At 43.1% G+C, this 16,106-nt stretch overlaps 1 long non-coding RNA gene across 1 annotated transcript in view; it reads left to right on the forward strand.

Moving 5' to 3' along the window:
- The first annotated feature begins 2,453 nt into the window (after positions 1-2,453).
- LOC128706575 (uncharacterized) overlaps positions 2,454-16,106 on the forward strand; it is a 42,825-nt gene continuing 29,172 nt past the window's right edge. Inside the window, exons 1-2 of the long non-coding RNA XR_011392665.1 lie at positions 2,454-2,553; positions 2,658-2,713. This is a non-coding gene — a long non-coding RNA (uncharacterized lncRNA). The remainder of the gene's footprint in view (positions 2,554-2,657; positions 2,714-16,106) is intronic.

A 16,106-nucleotide genomic window follows, 5' to 3' on the forward strand; every position in this document is an offset into this window, starting at 1 on the left:
TGATACAACTGTTTTACTTAATGAAATAGAAGATTTAAGTACAGTGGGAAGGGTACTTGAGATTTTTGGGAATGCTACTGGGATGAGAGTTAATAAGCAGAAATCACGGTTGCTGGAGGTAGGCGCTTGGGTAGGCGGGACGTTGGGGGAGGAGTTTGGCTGGATAACTGTAGACAGGCTAAAGATTTGTGGGATTTTGTACTTGGCAGATGCACAGGAGAGCAGGAGGGTTAATTCGGAAATGGTAATGGACAGAGTTTTGAGTAGGCTTAGGAGTCTCTGGGCCAGGGACGTAACCTTGCATCAAAGGCTTGTGGTGGTGAATACGCTGATTTATAGTAAGGTGTGGGGAGTGGCGGAAATTTATCCCTTACGAAGTCAGGATATTATGGAATTACAAAGGAGAGTATTAAGGTATGTGTGGGGTTTTGGGAGGGCGTGGTTGGGCAAAGATGTGGTAATGACTGTGGTAAGACAGGGAGGGTTGGGATTGATGGCATTAGAATCTTGGGTGAAGGCGCTATATGTGAAGCAGAGGTATATTCGGGCAGGGGGTGAAAGGGGTCTTCGAGTGGGGGAGGTGATGTGGGATGTCCGCAAATGGTGGGGGGGGCAGGGACTTAGTTGAGTGTGAAGATATGTTGAGGTTTATGTTAAAGGTTCGCAATGTTAAAAAACTCAAGGTAAAACGGTTGGTGGGAGTGAGTCGTCGTCAGGAATCACTGCAGGGGATGGCAGTGTATCCCACATATGATTGGCGAATGATATGGGTGGAATTTAGTAAATTAAGAATAAAGGCAAGAGTGAGGGAATTAGTATATAGATTTCTTATGGGGACTTTGGCATCGAAAGAGGTGCTAAGACAAATGGGTTTTGTGAGAGAGGCATCATGCTGTTTTTGTGGGGAAGTTGAAACTGCTTTCCATGTAGTATATTTTTGTTCTGCTTTGGAGATGGTAAGATTGTGGTTGAAGAGGGTTTTCCTTTTATTGGGGGGGGTCAGATATCACCCCTTAGGGCTTTAATGTTAGATATGGGAGGGGTGCCCAACGAGGTGGGGAGGGCTATCAGATACGTAATAGTTGATTACTTGTATGTCTCTTGGGGGATGAGGGAGGTGGAGGGAAACATTAGGATAAAAGCGTTAGCGGCGTGTTTTTATAGGACAGCGTGTAGGAATAAACAATTATATGGGGGAAGGTGGGTAACTAGTTTTCCGGAGGGATATCGTGAACTTACTGTTGAACGTCTACTCCGCTTGGTGACGGGGTGAGAGGCAAGGGGTTGGTCTCTTCAGTGGTGTGTCCTCTTGGAGTGATTGGATGCCTGATGAGGAAGATTGACTGGTTTGCAAGGTGTTTGATGTGGGTAAAGTTTATTTGCAGGGAGCCGTCGGGGGCTCCGGGGTATGTAGACCTTATGAATTTTGCAAAACCACAGAGTTAAAAGTTGTATGTTATGTTCTGTTTTTTCTTTATTGTTATAAGAACCATTTTATATAGGGGGTTATATTCATATGTATATGTGAGGATATGCTTTATATATTCGAATCTGATGATAGCTTTATCCTTGTCATACGTCTTTTTTCTTATTGTATAATTGAAGGGGTATATTATGAACTATGCATGAGACTATATAAGTATCTTATGGGGTTTATATATACCCTTCTTTTTGTGTGGAAGGTCATATTATATATTGAATGTTAATCGGTAACATTAACTTTGTGTGGGTGTAGGTGTGTTTGTGAGAACCAATGTCTTAGGTATAGTTCTATTAGTGGATGTAATATTTATCTAGCTTCTTTAGTGACAAGTTATTGGCGTATTATTTCTTGTATAATCCAGTTTGTTCTGTACGAACACATGTGCACATACACGTATGTGAGTATATGCATGAGTATATATATACATACATATATGATTATAGGACTTATTCCTATATGTTTTATAATGACTCCGACTGTTTGTTTGGAAGTCGGTCTGTTTTTTCAGTAGAATTTTGTTATATCAATGTGTTAAAATGTATTTTGTTTTGAGTGTGTACTGACATTGTCTGGCACCGTTGGTTTTTTTTTTTTTTGATTTGCTAATTGTCAGCTTGTGTTTTTTTCTTTTATGGTTTATGTATCTGTGGGTTTTAAATAAAATATATAAAAAAAGTTTTGATAGCTGAGCAAGTTACAGAGGTAATGAATTCACAATTTACAAAGGTAATGAACTCACAATTTACAAAGGTAGAAATGAAGATTGTTAATATTAGTATTACGACAATGGACATTGTACACCACCGAGATTTCAAGATTTGGCGGCAAAATAGTCATTTGAGAACGGCACATAAATCCAGGACATGTAATGGAGAATTTTGAAAATAATCTTTTCTTCCCTCGATGCCAGATAATTTAACATACCTTTAAATTACAGATTATTTAGGGTATAAAAAGAAGCTACAAAAGTACTGGTATGTAGAGTAAATATGAGAAGTTAAGTGGGAGGGTGAGGTGAGGCGGGCAGTGAGGCGCCACCACCACCACCACCAACATGTCTTCACGCGAAGGTAACTGAGTTCTTTCTTCTGCATGCATGGTGTACCTTGCCGGTTGGGTGTAATAGGGACGCTGAAGACATTACTTGTTATCTGAAGTTCTTGTTGTGTTGCAGGTGGAAAGAAGAAGCCCCTGAAGGCGCCCAAGAAGAAGAACTCCGACATGGATGAGGTGAGTGGGAACGTCACTCCCCGTCCACTTCCCTCATGTCTTGCCTTCTCTCAAAAATATATTTGAGTACACGTACTTTTTTAAATGAATATTTACATCCAAGATACGTTTCTAATATATATTTTTTGGCAAGCTTACCAAAATGTGCTGACTCAGTTTTCATCATTCATTTCCATGACTTGGTAATTTTACTTATACTGTCACTGGATCTTTTCAGTTCATTTCAGTTCTTGATTTTGATACTTTATACAATATACAGACATAATTATGATGCATGTCAGATAATTAATATTGTACCTTTCCATTTAAAAACTAGTCATTATGGGTAAGTTTATTCAGGTATACACAAATAATTACATAGATTATAATACATAGCAGCATATGTGTAGAGAACCTGGAATAATCCAAAAAAGTCAGTGACTTATTTCCATTGGTGTCCTTTTACCTTATTATAATATAAAGCTTATAATATCTTATTCTATAATGAAGATAACGTCTTATTATCATACTAAAAAGACTATCAACTACACGAGGGTCATTACTAGGAATAAGGTAAAATTACACGTGTTAGTTAAAAAATAAATCATTCCCCTCCCTTTCTGTAGCTACATTCATCAGACACCTTTTGGCACTCTTCTTGAACTGGTTCATGCTATGACTGGCTTTGACATGTGTGGGCAGTCTGTTCCATTCCTTTATTGATGTACAATAAAAGGTATTTGAAGCCTGGCCACTGACTGTGGGTACTACAAAGTTGTGCTCTCTCCCCCTAGTACTATGATTATTTTGGTTCCCAACCTTGACAAAATTGGCAGCAAGATATTCTGGAAAATGCCGTGCCCATATGACAACAGGAAAATGCAAACTCACTCCCTGTAAGCTTTTTCACCCTGAAATGTGTCCCTCTTCAGTACAGGAAAGACTGTGCTATAACTTAAATTGCCAGGCACACCATCTAAATGGGACAAAAGGATACAAAACATCCAGGCCATGGGAAAACCGGGGTAGCCACAGCCACTCAAGAGGGAGAGGTTTTTTAGTGCCAGGAAGGAAAAAAACTGGCAGGAAATGGCAGAAATCGTACACCAAATCCAGTCATTCCTGGAGTGGAACCACAGTCGATGGCCTCCACTCCAAACCAACAGATACAGATACTAATGCCGGAAAAAAAATCCCCCCCCAGTACCAACAATACCACCAGTCCGATGACATTCTTCTTTGCAAATATACAGGGTCTAAAGCTAGCAACAAACAACAAAATACCTTTCATCCGTGGACTGCTTCCAGAGGCAAATGCAATGTTAGCGGCTTTCACATAAAGGATCACTTGGACAACAAAATATGGATCCTAGGTTACAACCTATACAGATGCGACAGAGTGAACAGGCAAAAGGGGGGGGGAGGGTTGGCCTGTACATCGCAGAGTCACTTGTTTGCACAGAACTGCTTAATGCCTCAAATGATGTAGTGGACGTTTTAGCAGTAAAGATCGAGAACCAAAACCTAGTCATTGTGGTAGTCTACAAGCCTCTGGATGCAATGTCCCAGCAATTCCAGGAACAGCTGTTAAAAATTGACCACTGTCTGGAAAATCTGCCAGCTCCTGCCCCCAACATCTTGCTCCTGGGGGATTTCAACTTAAGGCACCTAAAATGGAGGAATATAGCAAATAATGTTGTTGCAGTAATAACACCAGGAGGCAGCTCTGATGAGAACTCGCACACACACGAGCTTTTAAATCTCTGCACAAAATTCAATTTAAATCAGCAAATAATAGAGCCTACTAGACTGGAGAATACACTAGAACTCATCTTCACTAACAATGATGATCTGATACGAAATGTCACCATATCAAAAACAATATACTCGGATCACAACATAATTGAGGTTCAGACATGTATGCGTGGAGCCCCAGACTGACATAATGAGATTAGTCACGAGGGAGCATTCACCAAATTCAACTTCAATAACAGAAACATAAAGTGGGACCAAGTAAACCAAGTTTTAACCGATATAAGCTGGGAAAATAGACTAAGCAACACAGATCCCAACTTATGCCTAGAACAGATTAATTCAGTGGCACTTGATGTATGCACAAGGCTTATTCCTCTAAGAAAAAGGAGTAGATATAAAATAGAAAGAGACAGGCACTCCCTTTACAGGCGATGGAAAAGAATAACAGAGCGGCTAAAAGAGGCCAATATATCTGAAATGCGTAGGGAGTCACTGGTCAGAGAAATAGCAAGCATCGAACTTAAGCTAAAGGAATCTTATAGGAGTCAGGAATCGCGGGAAGAACTAAAAGCCATAAATGAAATCGAAAGAAACCCAAAGTATTTCTTTTCGATGCCAAATCAAAGTTGAGAACAACGTCCAGTATTGGGCCCCTACTTAAACAAGATGGGTCCTACACAAATGACAGCAAGGAAATGAGTGAGCTACTCAAGTCCCAATATGACTCAGTTTTTAGCAAGCCAGACTGAGAGTTGAAGATCAAAATGAATTTTTTATAAGAGCCACAGAATTTGGTTAACAAGCCTATCTGATGTTATCCTGACACCAAATGACTTCGAACAGGCGATAAATGACATGCCCATGCACTCTGCCCCAGGGCCAGACTCATGGAACTCTGTGTTCATCAAGAACTGCAAGAAGCCCCTATCACGAGCTTTTACCATCCTATGGAGAGGGAGCATGGACACGGGGGTCGTCCCACAGTTACTAAAAACAACAGACATAGCCCCACTCCACAAAGGGGACAGTAAAGCAACAGCAAAGAACTACAGACTGATACCACTAACATCCCATATCATAAAAATCTTCGAAAGGGTCCTAAGAAGCAAGATCGCCACCCATCTAGAAACCCATCAATTACACAACCCAGGGCAATATGGGTTTAGAACAGGTCGCTCCTGTCTGTCTCAACTATTGGATCACTACGACAAGGCCCTAGATGCACTAGAAGACAAAAAGAATGCAGATGTAATATATGCAGACTTTGCAAAAGCCTTCGACAAGGGTGACCATGGCGTAATAGCGCACAAAATGCGTGCTAAAGGAATAACAGGAAAAGTTGGTCGCTGGATCTATAATTTCCTCACAAACAGAACAGAGTAGTAGTCAACAGAGTAAAGTCCGAGGCAGCTACAGTGAAAAGCTGTTCCACAAGGCACAGTACTCGCTCCCATCTTGTTCCTCATCCTCATATCTGACATAGACAAGGATGTCAGCCACAGCACCGTGTCTTCCTTTGCAGATGACACCCGAATCTGCATGACTGTGTCTTCCATTGCAGACACTGCAAGGCTCCAGGTGGACATCAACCAAATCTTTCAGTGGGCTGCAGAAAACAATATGAAGTTCAACGATGAGAAATTTCAATTACTCAGATATGGTAACACGAGGAAATTAAATCTTCATCAGAGTACAAAACAAATTCTGGCCACAAAATAGAGCGAAACACCAACGTCAAAGACCTGGGAGTGATCATGTCTGAGGATCTCGCCTTCAAGGACCATAACATTATATCAATCGCAAGGGGATAATGAGAACCTTCAAAACTAGGGATGCCAAGCCCATGATACTCTTCAGGTCACTTGTTCTATCTAGGCTGGAATATTGCTGCACACTTAACAGCACCTTTCAAGGCAGGTGAAATTGCTGACCTAGAAAATGTACAGAGAACCTTCACGGCGCGCATAACGGAGATAAAACACCTCAATTACTGGGAGCACTTGAGGTTCCTAAACCTGTATTCCCTGGAATGCAGGCGGGAGAGATACATGATTATATACACCTGGAAAATCCTAGAGGGACTAGTACCAAACTTGCACACGAAAATCACTCGCTACGAAAGCAAGAGACTTGGCAGACGATGCAACATCCCCCCAATGAAAAGCAGGGGTGTCACTAGCACATTAAGAGACCATACAGTAAGTGTCAGGGGCCCGAGACTGTTCAACTGCCTCCCAGCATACATAAGGGGGATTACCAACAGACCCCTGGCAGTCTTCAAGCTGGCACTGGACAAGCACCTAAAGTCGGTACCTGACCAGCCGGGCTGTGGCTCGTACGTTGGTTTGCGTGCAGCCAGCAGTAACAGCCTGGTTGATCAGGCTCTGATCCACCAGGAGGCCTGCTCACAGACCGGGCAACGGGGGCGTTGACCCCTGGAACTCTCTCCAATTAAACTCCAGGTAAACACTGTGAGCAGTTTTATAAACATGATTTAGCTTAACTTGTTTTACTCTGTCAACATTCAGCATGTCCAACTGCTGTAATTCATTCTGGCCTACATGCTCTCTTGGACCCAGGCCCAGGATGAATCATACTGTTTTGTTCTGGGTGATTTGCAGTCTCTCTCTCTCTCTCTCTCTCTCTCTCTCTCTCTCTCTCTCTCTCTCTCTTTCTCTCTCTTTCTCTCTTTCTCTCTTTCTCTCTCTCTTTCTCTCTCTCTTTCTCTCTCTTTCTCTCTCTCTTTCTCTCTCTTTCTCTCTCTTTCTCTTTCTCTCTTTCTCTCTTTCTCTCTCTTTCTCTCTTTCTCTCTTTCTCTCTTTCTCTCTTTCTCTCTTTCTCTCTTTCTCTCTTTCTCTCTTTCTCTCTTTCTCTCTTTCTCTCTTTCTCTCTTTCTCTCTCTTTCTCTCTCTTTCTTTCTCTCTCTTTCTTTCTCTCTCTTTCTCTCTCTCTCTCTCTCTCCCCCTTTCTCTCTTCCTCTCTCTTTCTCTCTCTCTTTCTCTTTCTTTCTTTCTCTTTCTCTCTCTCTCTCTCTTTCTTTCTCTTTCTCTCTTTCTCTCTCTCTCTCTCTCTCTCTCTCTCTCTTTCTCTCTTTCTCTCTTTCTCTCTTTCTCTCTTTCTCTCTTTCTCTCTTTCTCTCTTTTTCTCTTTTTTTCTCTTTCTCTCTTTTTCTCTTTTTTTCTCTTTCTCTTTTTTTCTCTTTCTCTTTCTCTTTCTCTTTCTCTTTCTCTTTCTCTTTCTCTCTCTTTCTCTTTCTCTTTCTCTTTCTCTTTCTCTCTCTCTCTCTCTCTCTTTCTCTCTTTTTTTTTTTTTTTTTTTTTTTTTTTTTTTTTTTTTTTTTTTACAGGGTTTGACAAGGTTAAGGATCCCTAGCTTTATTGACAGCTATTTACAGGTTGAGGATTCCCTAACTTTATTGGCAAGCTAAGAGCTATTACCTACATCAGCTCATTTGAAAGCATTTTGTTATGAGACATACAAGTAGGGAACAGGATGAAGTTGGAGCCATCTGTGGGCCAGCATTTTCATTTGATCAACTGGACGTTATCTCGTTGACATCATTATGCTGTACGAATGTGTTCCATACTCGAGTCATCCTGGGTATGTATGATCTCAGATGGAGTGATGTTCTGGAGAAGGGTACAGCCAGAGTGAATTGCTGCTTTCTGCCCACCTTGTGGCATAAAAGCTTGTTTCACGCTGTCCTCGAAGTGGATCCAAGTGTGGTATTTTGACAATATTGGCCTTGTACATAACAGTAAGGCCACCCACATCCCTCCTATGTTGAAGGCTCTGCTGAAATGACAGATCTATCCAGGATGGGTCCAGGCGAGAGATGAGACGTCTTGCTCTGTTCTCTACTCTGTCAAGCAGTGCAGATGAGAGGGGGAGGGGGCAGGCAAACCAAGAAAGTGGAGCATACTCAAGGTGTGAGCGTGCTTGTGCCTCGTGCAGGATCTTGCAACCCCTACTGTCAAGCAGATGCAGATACGCGAAGTGCTGTAAGCTTCCTGGCTGCCTTGTTTGCAAGATTTACAACATGGTTCTTCATGGTTAGTTTGGAGTCAAATTTCACCCCAAGGATATCAACTTCTTCTCCAGGTGCCAACATCGTCCCATTCATCCTTACTACTGCGCCAGCATTACCATCATGGTGCCTAGAGACGAACATCATTTTATGCTTTTTCAGGTGCAAATGTTACTTGCCATCTATTTCCCAAGCTGATATAGCTCTCAGCTGGTGATTGATGTAGCTTAGAGCAGCTGGCATTTCTTCTCTTGGATAAGTGAATGTCAGTGTACAGTCGTCTGCATATGCATGTGATTCTGGGATGAGATGAAGAAGGTCGTTGAAGTAGACATTCCATAACAGTGGACCCAGCACACTTCCTTGTGGGCAACGCTTGCCCCAATAGGATGCCTTGCTGATTCCGTTCCATTGAGGACTACACTTGAGATCTACCATGAAGGTAATCACTGAGGAGACATAGCGTAGAGCCTGCAATTCCCAGTGCTTGAAGTTTTGCTAAGAGGCCCTGGTGCCACACCCGGTCGAAAGCGCCAGCAATGTCCAGTGCTACCACACAGCTGACTTTGGATTCATCCAGTGACTGGTGCCACTTAGTGGAGAGGTTTAACAACAGATCAGCAGCAGAGTAACCTTTCCTGAAGCCATATTGACGATCACAAAGTAGTGAGTGGTAGTCAAAAAAATCTGTCATTTGTCTTGAGATTATTGTCTCAAGGATCTTACCAGTGATTGACAGGAGTGACACTGGTCTGTAGTTGCTGATTTCTGCTCTGCTCTTCTTTTTGTGAACAGGGACTACATTTGCCTCTTTCCATGGAGAGGGCCATTTACACTGTACTAGGCAGTGCTGAAAGATGTGAGTTAGAGGTGCTGCTAGCTGGTCTGCACATCTTCTCAACAATCTTGGGCTCAACTTGTCTGGGCCCACAGCCTTTTCTTGGTCAAGTGATTTAAGAAGGAAATGCACCTCCTCCTGCCTTATTGTCACCACTGACAGTTTTGACACAGTTCTTGCAGCTAGCCAAGGAGGGTCCCTTGCTGGATCAGGAACTTGCATTTTGGTAGCAAAGTGTTCAGCAAAGAGGTCCGCCTTCTCTTGACTACTAGTAGAGGTGGTCCCATCCTGTCGATTTAGAGGTGGAATAAGTTCATCAGGCAGATAACCTTGTCTGTCCTTGACCAGGGACCACCAGGTTTTGGAGCCTACCCTACCTGATGCTAACTTTCTTTTAGTGTCCACCTCCCATTTAGTAATGGCCCACTTTTGAACATCACCCATATGCCTACAGGCTTGCATGTGCAAGTTCCTGTTATAGGTGGTAGGATGTCTCTTATACCTTCGCCATGCTTTGTACTTAGCAGTAGCAGCCTCTCTACAACGAAAGCCAAACCAAGGCTGATCTGTAGGCTTTGTCACATATTGCCGGTGAGGAATGTGTTCTTGTTGCAGATTAAGGATGTGTCCAGTGAAGGCTTTCACTTGGTTGTCAACATCCCCTGGAGAAGAGCATTCCAGTCGGTGGTGGCGAGCCCTCAGAGCAAAGGGCTGGCCAATTACCTCTTTCCCATAGCCAGGTTGTGCGTGTGGACTCCTCACCTCGTTCTGTTGGGATCTTAAGTGTAGGTAAAAACAGCCTTGTGGTCAGACGATCCCAACGTAGCCGAGGGGTTGACAAGTGACTATGCCTTCTGCCAGATCACTCACTACTGGGTCAAGGGAGGAGGAGCCAGATATGAGTAGGTAAATCAACAAAGTTTCTCATGTCAAACACTGCAAGAAGGTCATCAAAGTCCCTCTGTATAAGGTGCTGGTTGAGGTCACCAACAATTATAATATGTTGACAGTTGTGTTGTAGCAGAAGGGAGTCAATATTTTCCATTAGGAAGTTGATAGGGTCTGCATGTTGCCACTGAGGTCTGTACATTGCACATGCTAGTACAGAGAATACTAGTGTTTATACAGAGCTTGAAGAACATCATTTCAAGATGTGTAGGGGTGGCAACATCTATGTGCTGGGCATGAACACTTTTAGAGAAGCACACAGCAACACCACCTCCTTGCCCTTGCCTGTCTCTTCTCATCCATGAGGTGTAGCCAGCAATTCTTGCAAAATTTTCTGGAGTCCTGTCATCCAAAAATGTTTCAACAACAGCTATCATGTCGGGGACGTCGAGTGTTCACAAAGCTATGTGTAGGCTCTCCAACATTAGTAATGAAACCTCTAATGTTGGCCGACAGGATGCTGATAGACTGGCTCCTCATGATGAAGTGGTCAGCTTGAGGTGGTGGGTGTGTAGGGAATGTAAGGTGCCTGCCCTTGAGAGAGGTAGGGTACTGAGGCAGCTGCAGGGATGTAGGTCTGTGGTCTTGTATAAGGCCCAATCCCACCTGATGGGCTGGGATAGGAGTAGCTAAGTGGGTGACGTGTGAGAGTGTTTACCAATTCAGAGATCCTGCTGGTTTGTTCTGAGAACAGGTCTCTAAACAGGTGGCCCTGTCTGTCAAGTTCCTTTTTCTTCCGACACTGGTCCTCCTTATGTCCTTTCTCTCTCTCTCTCTCTCTCTCTCTCTCTCTCTCTCTCTCTCTCTCTCTCTCTCTCTCTCTCTCTCTCTCTCTCTCTCTCTCTCTCTCTCTCTCTCTCTCTCTCTCTCTCTCTCTCTCTCTCTCTCTCTCTCTCTCTCTCTCTCTCTCTCTCTCTCTCTCTCTCTCTCTCTCTCTCTCTCTCTCTCTCTCTCTCTCTCTCTCTCTCTCTCTTCTCTCTTCTCTCTCTTCTCTCTCTCCTCTCTCTCTTTCTCTCTTTCTCTCTCTTCTCTCTCTCTCTCTCCTCTCTCTCTCTCTCTCTCTTCTCTCTCTCACTCTCTCTCTCTCTCTCTCTCTCTCTCTCTCTCTCTCTCTCTCTCTCTCTCTCTCTCTCTCTCTCTCTCTCTCTCTCTCTCTCTCTCTCTCTCTCTCTCTCTCTCTCTCTCTCTCTCTCTCTCTCTCTCTTTCTCTCTCTCTCCTCTCTCTCTCTCTCTCTCTCTCTCTCTCTCAAAACTCTCTCTCTCTCTCTCTCTCTCTCTCTCTCTCTCTTCTCTCTCTCTCTCTCTCTCTCTCTCTCTCTCTCTCTCTCTCTCTCTCTATCTCTCATGTCTCTCTCTCTCTCTCTCTCTCTCTCTCTCTCTCTCCCCTCTCTCTCTCTCTCTCTCTCTCTCTCTCTCTCTCTCTCTCTCTCTCTCTCTCTCTCTCTCTCTCTCTCTCTCTCTCTCTCTCTCTCTCTCTCTCTCTCTCTCTCTCTCTCTCTCTCTCTCTTTTCCCCAGGCAGAGTACCATGAAGAGCAAGCATAATCCATATGACACTGTATAAGGGCTGAACATAGGGTCCTGATAGCCTCAGTAGGTAGACACTCTGCTTGTCTATACAGGAACTTCAGTCTGGCATTCGCTTTCTTTACTACACTGTTCCCTATCAGTTCTCCTGACATGTATGGGTCAAAAGGGATTCCCAGATATTTTACTGAGGAAACTGAAAGTGATGGGCTCCCCATTACACTGGACATCAAAATTATTTCCCCTTCTCAGTTTTTTGTGCCAAAGAGAATGGCTTCAGTTTTCCCAAGGTGTAATGAGAGTTTGTTGTCTGCTAACCATTTGCTGCAGGACTCCAGTTCTGGTGTTAATACATTAGCTATATCTTGTGGGTCTTTACCTGACACTAACAGAGCACTGTCATCTGCATACAGTAGGAGTTTGCACTTGACGTTGATAGGCATGTCGTTAACATAGCATAGGAATAATAAGGGACCCAGAATACTACCTTGGGGAACTCCACATGCTATCGGCAGCGGTTCTGATTTCGTTTTGTTGATTTTGACAATGTCTTCTGTTGCTAAGGTAGGGCTTAAACCAGTACAGAACCTATACTGATAGCTTGAAGTTTCTTAAGTAATATATTGTGGTTGACAGTATCGAAGGCCTTTTGCAGGTCTAAGGTTACCATACCTATGAGGTTCCCCATTGACATTTCAGTTCTCAAGTAATCCATCAGATTAATTAGGGAGGTGTTGGTTGAGTAAGATATTCTAAAGCCTGATTGATAGCTATGGAGAATGTTGTCATTAAGGTACTTAACTACTTGACAGTATACTGCCCTCTCTAGAATTTTGGATATTATACTGAGTATACTAACAGGCCTATAGTTGCTTACATCAGACCTACTATTTTTCTTGAAGATAGGAGTAACTCTGGCCTCCTTGAACCCCTCTGGTACGGTATTAGTGGTGATTGACAAATTTATGTGAGCAATAGGGATTGACAGTTCAGAAGCACCATCTTATAGGTACTTTGACGGGATGTTATCCGGGCCAGTGCTCTTAGTTGGGTTTAACCTGCTTAGTTCTTTATTCAAAAAAATCATGAGATACACTTACTAGTTGACAACTGTTTGGGGTTACCCCTTTATTGGTATAGTAAGTTTGAAACAGCTACACTGAGAGTAAAAGGTAGATGGGATACAAGGAGAATAGAAGGATCAGGGAAGAGAGGTGAAGGTTTATAAACTAAAAGAGGAGGCAGTTAGGGTAAGATATAAACAGCTATTGGAGGATAGATGGGCTAATGAGAGCATAGGCAATGGGGTCGAAGAGGTACGAGGTAGGTTTAAAAAAGTAGTGTTAGTGTTCAGCAGAAGTTTGTGGTTACAGGAAAGTGGGTGTGGGAGGGAAGAGGAGCGATTGGTGGAATGATGTAAAGAGAGCAGTAAGGGAGAAAAAGTTAGCATATGAGAAGTTTTTACAAAGTAGAAGTGATGCAAGGAAGGAAGAGAAACCATACCCCGGCCGAGATTGAACCCGCGGTCAGAGAGTCTCAAAACTCCAGCCCGTCGCGTTAGCCACTAGACCAGCTAGCCACAATAAGATTCGTCCAACTAGGTATATTGTGGCTAGCTGGTCTAGTGGCTAACGCGACGGGCTGGAGTTTTGAGACTCTCTGACCGCGGGTTCAATCTCGGCCGGGGTATGGTTTGTTTGCAATCGTGTCATTACGATTTCGTGAGTCATGTTGACGCCAGTGAAGGGACTTGAGCTAGAGTTCGTCACGGCCACGCTAGCTGGAGATTCGTCTGTAAAAACTTGCTTTTGTGGTCATAGTGGTGCCTGTGCTAACCTTCCTATGGTGTAGAAATATACTTAGTTGGACGAATCTTATTGTGGCTAGCTGGTCTAGTGGCTAACGCGACGATCTGGAGTTTTGAGACTGACCGCGGGTTCAATCCCGGCCGGGGTATGGTTTGTTTGCAATTGTGTCATTACGATTTCGTGAGTCAAGGAGGGAAGAGTATATGTAGAAAAAGAGAGAGGTTAAGAGAGTGGTGAAGCAATGTAAAAAGAGAGCAAATGAGAGAGTGGGTGAGATCTTATCAACAAATTTTGTTGAAAATAAGAAAGTTTTGGAGTGAGATTAACAAGTTAAGGAAGCTTAGAGAACAAATGGATTTGTCAGTTAAAAATAGGAGAGGAGAGTTATTAAATGGAGAGTTAGAGGTATTGGGAAGATGGAGGGAATATTTTGAGGAATTGTTAAATGTTGAAGATAGGGAAGCTGTGATTTCGTGTATAGGGCAAGGAGGAATAACATCTTGTAGGAGTGAGGAAGAGCCAGTTGTGAGTGGGGGGGAAGTTCGTGAGGCAGTAGGTAAAACGAAAGTGGGTAAGGCAGCCGGGATTGATGGGATAAAGATAGAAATGTTAAAAGCAGGTGGGGATATAGTTTTGGAGTGGTTGGTGCAATTATTTAATAAATGTATGGAAGAGGGTAAGGTACCTAGGGATTGGCAGAGAGCATGCATAGTTCCTTTGTATAAAGGCAAAGGGGACAAAAGAGAGTGCAAAAATTATAGGGGGATAAGTCTGCTGAGTATACCTTGTAAAGTGTATGGTAGAGTTATTATTGAAAGAATTAAGAGTAAGACTGAGAATAGGATAGCAGATGAACAAGGAGGCTTTAGGAAAGGTAGGGGGTGTGTGGACCAGGTGTTTACAGGGAAACGTATAAGTGAACAGTATTTAGATAAGGCTAAAGAGGTCTTTGTGGCATTTATGGATTTGGAAGAGGCGTATGACAGGGTGGATAGGGGGGGCAATGTGGCAGATGTTGCAGGTGTATGGTGTAGGAGGTAGGTTACTGAAAGCAGTGAAGAGTTTTTACGATGATAGTGAGGCTCAAGTTAGAGTATGTAGGAAAGAGGGAGATTATTTCCCAGTAAAAGTAGGCCTTAGACAAGGATGTGTGATGTCACCGTGGTTGTTTAATATATTTATAGATGGGGTTGTAAGAGAAGTAAATGCGAGGGTCTTGGCAAGAGGCGTGGAGTTAAAAGATAAAGAATCACACATAAAGTGGGAGCTGTCACAGTTGCTCTTTGCTGACAACACTGCTCTTGGGAGATTCTGAAGAGAAGTTGCATAGGTTGGTGGATGAATTTGGTAGGGTATGCAAAAGAAGAAAATTAAAAGTGAATACAAGAAAGAGTAAGGTTATGAGGATAACAAAAAGATTAGGTGATGAAAGATTGGATATCAGATTGGAGGGAGAGAGTATGGAGGAGGTGAATGTATTCAGATATTTGGGAGTGGACATGTCAGTGGATGGGTCTATGAAAGATGAGGTGAATCATAGAATTTATGAGGGGAAAAGGGTGAGCGGTGCACTTAGGAGTCTGTGGAGACAAAGAACTCTGTCCTTGGAGGCAAAGAGGGTAATGTATGAGAGTATAGTTTTACCAACGCTCTTATATGGGTGTGAAGCATGGGTGATGAATGTTGCAGCGAGGAGAAGGCTGGAGGCAGTGGAGATGTCATGTCTGAGGGCAATGTGTGGTGTGAATATAATGCAGAGAATTTGTAGTTTGGAAGTTAGGAGGAGGTGCGGGATTACCAAAACTGTTGTCCAGAGGGCTGAGGAAGGGTTGTTGAGGTGGTTCAGACATGTAGAGAGAATGGAGCGAAACAGAATGACTTCAAGAGTGTATCAGTCTGTAGTGGAAGGAAGGCGGGGTAGGGGTCGGCCTAGGAAAAGGTTGGAGGGAGGGGGTAAAGGAGGTTTTGTGTGCGAGGAGCTTGGACTTCCCGCAGGCATGCGTGAGTGTGTTTGATAGGAGTGAATGGAGATGAATGGTTTTTAATACTTGACGTGCTGTTGGAGTGTGAGCAAAGTAACATTTATGAAGGGATTCAGGGAAACCGGCAGGCCGAACTTGAGTCCTGGAGATGGGAAGTACAGTGTCTGCTCTCTGAAGGAGGGGTGTTAATGTTGCAGTTTAAAAAACTGTAGTGTAAAGCACCCTTCTGGCAAGACAATGATGGAGTGAATGATGGTGAAAGATTTTCTTTTTCGGGCCATCCTTCCTTGGTGGGAATCGGCCAGTGTGTTAATAATAATAAAAAAATATTTGAAACTTATCAGAGTTTGTGTTAAAAGTAATTGATGCAGCTGGTAGTTTACTTGTGTTGATGCAACAGATGTGTAGTAGGAATTAAAACAATTTGCCACCTTAGATGTTTCGTGGCATACCTCGTTATCGATAGTACCATGTTAGACCTATCTACTGGTTTATGACTATACCCCAGCTGTGTTAGTTTTTGCCAGAGCT

This window comes from Cherax quadricarinatus, chromosome 3 (assembly GCF_038502225.1).
Source record: "Cherax quadricarinatus isolate ZL_2023a chromosome 3, ASM3850222v1, whole genome shotgun sequence".
NCBI lineage: Eukaryota > Metazoa > Arthropoda > Malacostraca > Decapoda > Parastacidae > Cherax > Cherax quadricarinatus.